Genomic DNA, 8,243 nt, shown 5'->3' with positions numbered 1-8,243 from the left:
CCCATATTTAACAGCGGAGAAAATAAATTTAAAAGAAAAAAACAATTACCTGCAAATTAAAGTTGGAGAAACCTTTACTACTGCAGTCTTAATCAAAACAAAAAATAATTATAAAAATAATAAAACTATAAAGCAAAATTATTTCAATATAGAATATAGTGTAGACACCCGTTTTGTTCGGGATTTTTATTGTTATTAACTTTATTTTTATAATTATTAAATATTAAATATTAATTTGATGTTGTGTGGCACATACTCTTTATGTTTGTGTAAGTGCGGGTTGTACCTCCCTCTACTATATATGTTGCAATTGTCCAAGGTGCTCCGACAAAACCCAGCACTGTTGCATGATCTCCAACCTCCTGGCGCAAAATCTTAAGGGACTACCCAACAAAATGTAGTTTCTCCAAGTCAATAGGATGCAATGCCTTCAAGCAATCCTCAGAGTACATCGGTGAATGAATGACAGGACCCCTTACTTCTTCAATGTTAAACGGGACACTGAATGCAGACAGTGGAGTAAGAATATCAGAGAAAATTATAACTCAATCAGGACGGAAAGCTTCCCAAGGCTGCAACGAAATTTCCACAATGAGATCAGTTGTCTCATACCTCTCTAAAGGACGGATGTTTCTCTACAAGCTTTCTGTAAACAGTCATATATCTTCCTGCCTGGCGCATCATCCATACAAGAGGCCGACTTACAGGATCTCCTCTTGCAGCTTTAACCAACAATGGATCAGTAGTATAAGAAGAGCAAGCTACTGAGAACTTCTTAATTCTCATTCTTTTAGGAGAAAAAACAAAAGCTCCAGGGAAATTACTAGTTTCATTTGAGTTAAAACCCAACCGTACTGTCAAGCTTGAGGACCACAGAACTGCAAGCACTTGCTAGTGAAAAGCAGCTCCAAGAAGGAAGACTTAAAAGAAAGAAAATGGGGAAGTGGGTTGTGTAGTGAGTGAACGGCGGCAGAGGGTTATTAAAAATGAAGTGTAGGTTATATTAAACCTAATTAAATTTTATTAAAATACTTCACATGTTGCCGTTTAGGGATAGAATCAGCCCATTTTTCTTTATTTGGGTTAATCATTGTAAGGGTCATGTCCATGTTTAAAGTAACACATTTTGGTCCTCATTTCAAGGCTTTTTCTTTTTTAAATTTGTGAATCTAGCCCCTTAGTTTTCGTGGAATTTTATTTTAGTCATTAATGCCTTTTTATTATGTTTTCCTTTCTTTTACATTTAAAATCTTTTATTATTAAAATATATTTTTTATTTATGGTTTTGATATTATTTAAAGATTACTTATTAAAATAGTAATAATTTAAAATAGTAAAAAGATTTCTCTTTAGAAATTTTAAAATTATAAAATAATTACTCCAATGCAAAGTTTGATTCAATTAAAAATGTGTTTGGAGGAACAATAATAATCTTAAAAAATTCAAAACACATACATGTTTTATAATATTAGCTTTTTTATATATAAAAGAGTAATATTTTATATTTTAAATTTATTGATGTATATCTATCTAAATATACTAAAATTTTATGGGTATTTCTATGATCAAATATAAATATCTATTTTTTCTAAACACTTTGATGTAACATCATGGAAAACATAGAAGTATAATAATATATAAAAATATTATGGTCATTTCTTTTTTACGATTTATTATTTTATGTTTTACTCTAAAAATCTTTGAATGTGAGATAATCTAATATAGAATAATGTAAATAAAATAAAAACACAAAAAAACTCTATACATTGTATTATTTAATAAGGTTGTTAGATTATCTTATTTTTTAACATTAAGTGGCATATTTTCATGACATCTTTTAAAATCGTCATATAAAAATAAGAGATAAAAACAAGTGACAAATAATTGATTTCGTCGTGCTAAAACAATTTTTTGTGACAATAATAAAATGTCACTTTTAGTGTCTTATAAAACATGACAAATTAAATTGTCACAAATAAAACTTATTAATGACAAATGTGCAACGCCACTAATTCAAATTGAATCGGCATTATAATAAATCGTCACTAATACCTGTTTTTTATTGGAGACGATTTTACAACGTCATTATTTTATCTAAATGTCATTAAAAGGTTTCCCACCAAAAAATTTGGTGGGAAGATTTTGGCGCCAAACATATAGTGACAAAAATCAATGACCTTTTTTAAAATTGTCATAAAAGATATATCATTAATCAATAAATATGACGAAAATAAAAAAACGTCACATTATAGTATGTTTTGTGACGATATATGTAACATCATATAAAAATTTTGTCATAAATTGATAAATTTGTTGTAGTCAGGACATTTTATTTTTTTCACCTCTAACGGTTCTCTTAACCATTTTTTTGTTAAAATGGTAATTTATACATTCTTATGATCACAAAATTTATTCTTCTTATAACAATATTATTACTTAATCTTTCGCTCTCTAATGCATTTTAGAATCTCACACAATTAACCAGCTTACCACTTATAGGTAGTTTGATTATTTGGCCCTAAAGGGAATTTTAGTCATTTTCTTACACACATGAATATTTATGTCTTTTCACAATTAATAGAATTTAATATTTTTTCCTTTGTACAATTTATTCCATTTACTTAATCTCATAAGGTTAATTTGGTAATTTTGACCCTCTAAGGGTATTTTGATAATTTATTACACTCACAAGCCAATTAAGGTTACTAAAGCTTATGGAAGAATACTTTATCATTTATTAATGGCTTCACACCGTTTTTGTACACTCTTAGGCCTTACTTAACACTTATTATAGTGTTTTATATATATTCGAACTTATTTACAATCATATTATAAATCAACGACATTTCAGGTAATATTTTAGGCCTAATTGACCATTTTAGGCATGTGTTTCAAAACCACCTTAGGAGGTTTCGAAATCAATCAGTAAAATTCGTAAATTTTACATTCTGGACGAAGGGTTTAAAAACCAATTATAGGAGTTTCGAAACCTCTACTATAAATTGCCTTTTTTTTCTAGTGCATTGCAATCACCTCTAAACACCTTCTAATTGATATCAATATTATCAATCATATTTAGTACACTTTCCACACATTTTATGACTTTCATTACACTTTTCAATCATCATTTAACCATCATTAACTCATATAAAATCTCTAACAACAATGAACAAAATGTAACTTCACATTTGCTTATTTGACCACTTAATTATTTAATTCAACCTCCATAAAGTAAATAAGTTTAGTGTATTCACCTCAAGCAAGCATCCAATACCTTTATTAAAGATATTACTAAATATATTCTATCATAATTAAAACTCAAAGATATAATATGAATAAATAAAAAGTATGGAGACTCTTACCCTTGGTCTCTAATCTCTAATAATAACTTCTCCCAAAACTTGATTTTTTTTCACTTGTCCTAAGAGAATATAACCTTTAAGGTGGAAGAAAATCACTCGTCACTCTTCATTCTATCAAAATCTCTCAACTCCTAAACTCTCACTGGAACTTTCATGATGAAACTAAGGGTTTCACCCGAACCCATTCAAACCTTCATTATTATACTCATTTTGAAGGAAATGAAAAGATTAACATTTTTGTCTCTTAAGCTAACCTTAAATCTAACTAAAATGGAGGAAATGAAGAAAAGATGGAGACTTTGCCATGTCTCTTTCCATCTCACATTGACTTAAAGAAGAATAAGGTGAATGATTCTTTTCATCTTTTCTTTCTTTAACCCGAGAATATATAAACTCATTTTATCATTTCTTTGATCCAATGGTTCCAACTAAAGATGAAAACTTTCATCCAATCTAATGGTTCATATTCACCCAAGTAAAAATATCTTATAACTTTTGAGGATAATTCATTCATTAAAGAGTCCAACTCTTTTCTTTTTTTCACTTTTGAGATTAGTAATTCATTTATTTCAATTTAGTCACCAATCTTCCACAAACTAAATTCTAAGAATTAATTCTTTATCACATAATCCAAATTTAATCCCACAAAACATAGAAACTATCTAACTATTCCTCGAAATAATTTTATTTAACAATTTAATCCTCAATGAAAGTTTTGGGGCGTTACACATATTTGGTACCCCAAAGTTACATTTATGTAGTTTTTTGAACAAATAAGTTCAAATAGAAATGTATCTAATTAAATCTAATTTTTGTTCACTATGTTTATAATGTTATGTTAAAAAAATATCAAATTAATCTTTATATGAAAATATCTGTTAATATTTTAAAATTAATCTTAATATCCGTTAAGTCCTGTAGTTAATCTAAAATAATTATTTTCCTTGTCAACAAGCACTTTTTTTTTATCATGTATTTTGTCTGTCATTGTTTTCTCTATATAGTCTTCTTTTTGTGATTTATTTCCAATCTATTTACTCTTCGGTTTTCTTTGTAATACATGTAATCATGAAAAAGAAACATTACAAATCTTTCTATGTTGTGTAGCACCGAGTATGAAATGCTGAATTCTACATTACAAATGACATCATATTGGGTGCAAACTTGAGAAGAAAAACAATTCAAAGAACACTTCAACTGCAGACAAACACATTACAATGTAGCACAAACGTGGCCAATTGTGTTATGGTTTGTTTGGTTTTGAGATTATTTACTAACACGGTGAAGGAAAATAACCCCATAACCGAACATACACCCGAAAACCCTAATCTGCACTAATACTACGTAAATATCTAGTAAACTAACGGGAAGGCTTGGCTGAAACAAAGAGAGACGCGGAGTTGTGAAAATGCAGATCTTCGTGAAAACCCTAACTGGGAAGACCATAATCCTAGAGGTTGAATCCAGTGACACCATCGACGATGTGAAGGCTAAGATTCAGGATAGAAAAGGTATTACTCATCTCTTTTCCTTCTAAGTTTTTCTCCCTACCCGCTTTTGGAGTGCAATTTGTTTGTGGTTTTGACGGCTTATATTTTCCTGTTAAATTTTATCTGGTATCCCTCCGGACCAGCAGAGGTTGATCTTCGCCGGAAAGCAGCTCGAGAATGGCCGTACTCTTGCTGACTACAATATTTAGAAATGTAAATGTTGGTCGTTATGGGCCCTAATATGATTCTCGAAAAAAATTGACACAGGCAAAAGATGTTTAAAGTATTTTGATTTATCATGATCCGTATTGAACTGTGAATTGAAAGCGTGGATATGTTTAGGTAATTTTTACCTGTTGGGAAAGTGAGAAGTATCCAAATAGGAATTTGTAGCAGTCATTAGAACTAAATATGCTAGCTTTTCTATAGCTTCAATTTTTTTAACAATATTTAGATAATTTTGTAGGATCTCTGTGATGAGAAGAAAATGCTCTCATGTTATCTCCAATTTTGTTGTTTAGAGTACTTAAATTACGATGGAAATTGGGATGTTGACTTGAAAGCTTGAACTGTGCTCCCCCCCCCCCCCCAAACACCACAAACACACACCAAGTTTTTCTCTCTAAGCGATATTTAAATGTTAATGTTTTAGTGAAATTGTGTAGAGTCAACCTTGCATCTGGTTCTGAGGCTTCGTGGTGGCATTATCGAGCCTTCTTTGATGGCATTGGCTAGGAAATACAATCAGGACAAGATGATCTGCCACAAGTATGTCCACTCTATCTTCTTGCCCATAATTTTAATTGTTTAAATAATCTTAGTATACCCAATTCATTAGAAATGAATTGTTCGTTTACTATCATATATCTTCTATGAATCTAGTTAGACGTTTGCCCTGCATCCTGCCTACCAGAGGTGCATTTTGATGTTTAGTTTTAGGGATAATAACAAGATCCATTTTTTAGGAAATGCTCTTTTTATTAAAATTTCTTGCAAACTGATCTGATTTGTTATTACTTCCATGCCTGCATTTTTGCTACCTTAATATCCTTTTATAACTTCATTAATTTCTTTTGAGTTTCCTTTCTTGGGGGTAGAATTACATATTTTAAACTGGTACATATGTTTAAGCCATTTAAATCAGAGAGATTCTTCATTTAATACCATATACAATAGAACATAGAATTGAAAAGCTTATATATATATTCCAGTAAAAGTTGAGAAAATGTTAGTAGAAAATGAAAAGCTTAGTAACTTTACCAATTAATGGGGATATCTTTGCTGTAGGTGTTATGCTCGTCTGCACCCCCGTGCTGTGAACTGCATGAAAAAGAAGTGTGGTCACCGCAACCAGGTAAACCATCTACGCCCATCCCATCATTCCATTAGCACGAGCAGCTAATCTAAAGGACATTTTTGTAAACCGCATTCGAGTTTGTGCTCTTGCCATGTAACTGATTGACATTTTCTATTGCTTGGTAAATGACAGTTGAGGCCAGAGAAGAAGATCAAGTAGATGTTTTCGAGAGGCAGGAAATTCTGATTCTACTATTATTAGATTTCTGGATGTTTTCTTAGGACGGTATGGTTCTAAAGACAGATCTTGACCATCTTAAAGTTAGCTTTGCAAGCAGCTTGAAACTCGAGTGGTGTTTTTGTTTCTGTTTGACCTAGACAATAGTTGTTCATATTTAATAAGATGGTGCCTTTTTTCTTCTTCTTATGTTTCAATGCTTTTGCCTGTGATTATTATTATATCATTTTCTGGAGCCAGAAATGAAAGATGTTAGATTAGATTTGAAGATTGCCCTAAGCTGAGTTATTTGTAATAAAAAGGAACACATTATTAAAATCAATACATGGGTTTAAGCTTGAAGAAAACTGAGCGTGGATACGTTTATTTCATTTGATCAAGGTTTTTTTATTGATATACTGTTCAACAATACCTGTAATTTGCCATTTTCTTAACGTTTTAACTCTCAATATGTTGCTCATCTTTGGATGGAATTTGTTAATTGATTAAATGAATTTTTCTTGATTAGATAGATATTGTGGGATAGTATTGATTAGATATGTGTGCATATAAAATATAATTATGTATTACATTAGTAAGAAATCACAATTAATCAAATGATGAGTGTCATACTCCAAAATAGGGCCTAAAAATTCTCTTAAAATTTTTTTGAGGATTAAATTGAATTTTAATTGAATTCGGGGATTGAAGTGAAATTTTGATTAAATTTATATCCAAATTCAAAAAGCAACTAAAGATGGATCTATGACATGATTTTTCCATTTTCCTTTTTAATGGTTTATATAACCCCAAATATGGGAAAATGTTAATTTATTTTTCTCTCCCCCTAACATTTCCTTTAGAGATTGGAATATTTGATAGCTGGTTCATCATCGACCGTTGTTCCGTTTTCGACACTTACCGCATCATCATGTTCTTTGTGTCGTTCTGAGTTCACCGGTGTCCTTATTATCTTCGTTGTCGCTTGCGTGTAAAGGGGTGAGGAATATCAAGTTTCAGACATTTCGAAATCGAGCTCTCCGTTGTGAACCGAGCTTGGTAAGTGTTTCAAAACCCCTTAAAACACGAGTAGAAATTTGTACAAAATTTCTAGGATCGGCCCATTTCCAAGCGGTCCACCAGACGGTAGACTTTCCCCACTCTCAGGGGTGGTGCGTGGAGGCGCGTGCAGAACTGTAGAGGGTAAAAGAAGCGATTTTCATTTCAAATGATGTCTCTCAGTGACCAATACCCACACGACCCCAGTTAGAGAGATTATTCTTGAACAATCCCAATGGCTTCAATCCAGCATGTCGACGAAATCTCGATTATATGATATGAAACAACCATTTCTAAATTTGTACAGGATTAACTAAATTCATGAACATAATAAAAGGGTTTTATTTTGTCACATGGCTTGTTTACTCCACAATTACAATAAAGCATCCTGTAACTTGCCATGTCATAATTTGAATGATTTTTGTGAAGCTAAGACTTTTTTTTTAACTTAGAAAATGAACGGAGCATACAACTATGTCTTTTAGCTACTCAGCTTATTGCTACAATGGAACACCCTTAAAATTATTTCTCACTCCTATCTGGACTTACTTTTTTCACCAAAAACAAATACAATCAACATACAAAGTGATGTTGTTACAATATTGAAACGATTAACGGCAAACAAATACGACCGAAACAATAAAAATATCAAGATTCACCTGAAAAACCCGAAAGAGAAAAACCACTAGCGGCGGAGAAGAAAATTCACTATGTTAACAGAGTACAAGATTTGTTACAACTTTTACACGCAAAACCCTATTCTTACTACCTATTTATGGAAATATATTACCGTGATTTGAATCACTAATAGAAAATATA

General features: G+C 31.2%; 1 long non-coding RNA gene and 1 pseudogene across 1 annotated transcript; one reads left to right on the top strand and one right to left on the bottom strand.

The window, feature by feature from the left end:
* Positions 1-230: 230 nt before the first annotated feature.
* On the bottom strand, positions 231-1,109 carry LOC120158748 (annotated as a pseudogene).
* Positions 1,110-5,495: 4,386 nt separating this feature from the next.
* LOC120158589 lies at positions 5,496-6,435 on the top strand. The gene is made up of 3 exons (XR_005519245.1): positions 5,496-5,620; positions 6,140-6,206; positions 6,342-6,435. It is a non-coding gene; the product is annotated as an uncharacterized LOC120158589 (long non-coding RNA).
* The last annotated feature ends 1,808 nt before the right edge of the window (positions 6,436-8,243 follow it).

Source organism: Hibiscus syriacus, unplaced genomic scaffold (assembly GCF_006381635.1).
Source record: "Hibiscus syriacus cultivar Baekdansim isolate YM2019G1 unplaced genomic scaffold, ASM638163v2 tig00111330_pilon, whole genome shotgun sequence".
In the NCBI taxonomy this organism is placed as follows: domain Eukaryota; kingdom Viridiplantae; phylum Streptophyta; class Magnoliopsida; order Malvales; family Malvaceae; genus Hibiscus; species Hibiscus syriacus.
This window is presented reverse-complemented; position numbering and strand designations above follow the sequence as displayed.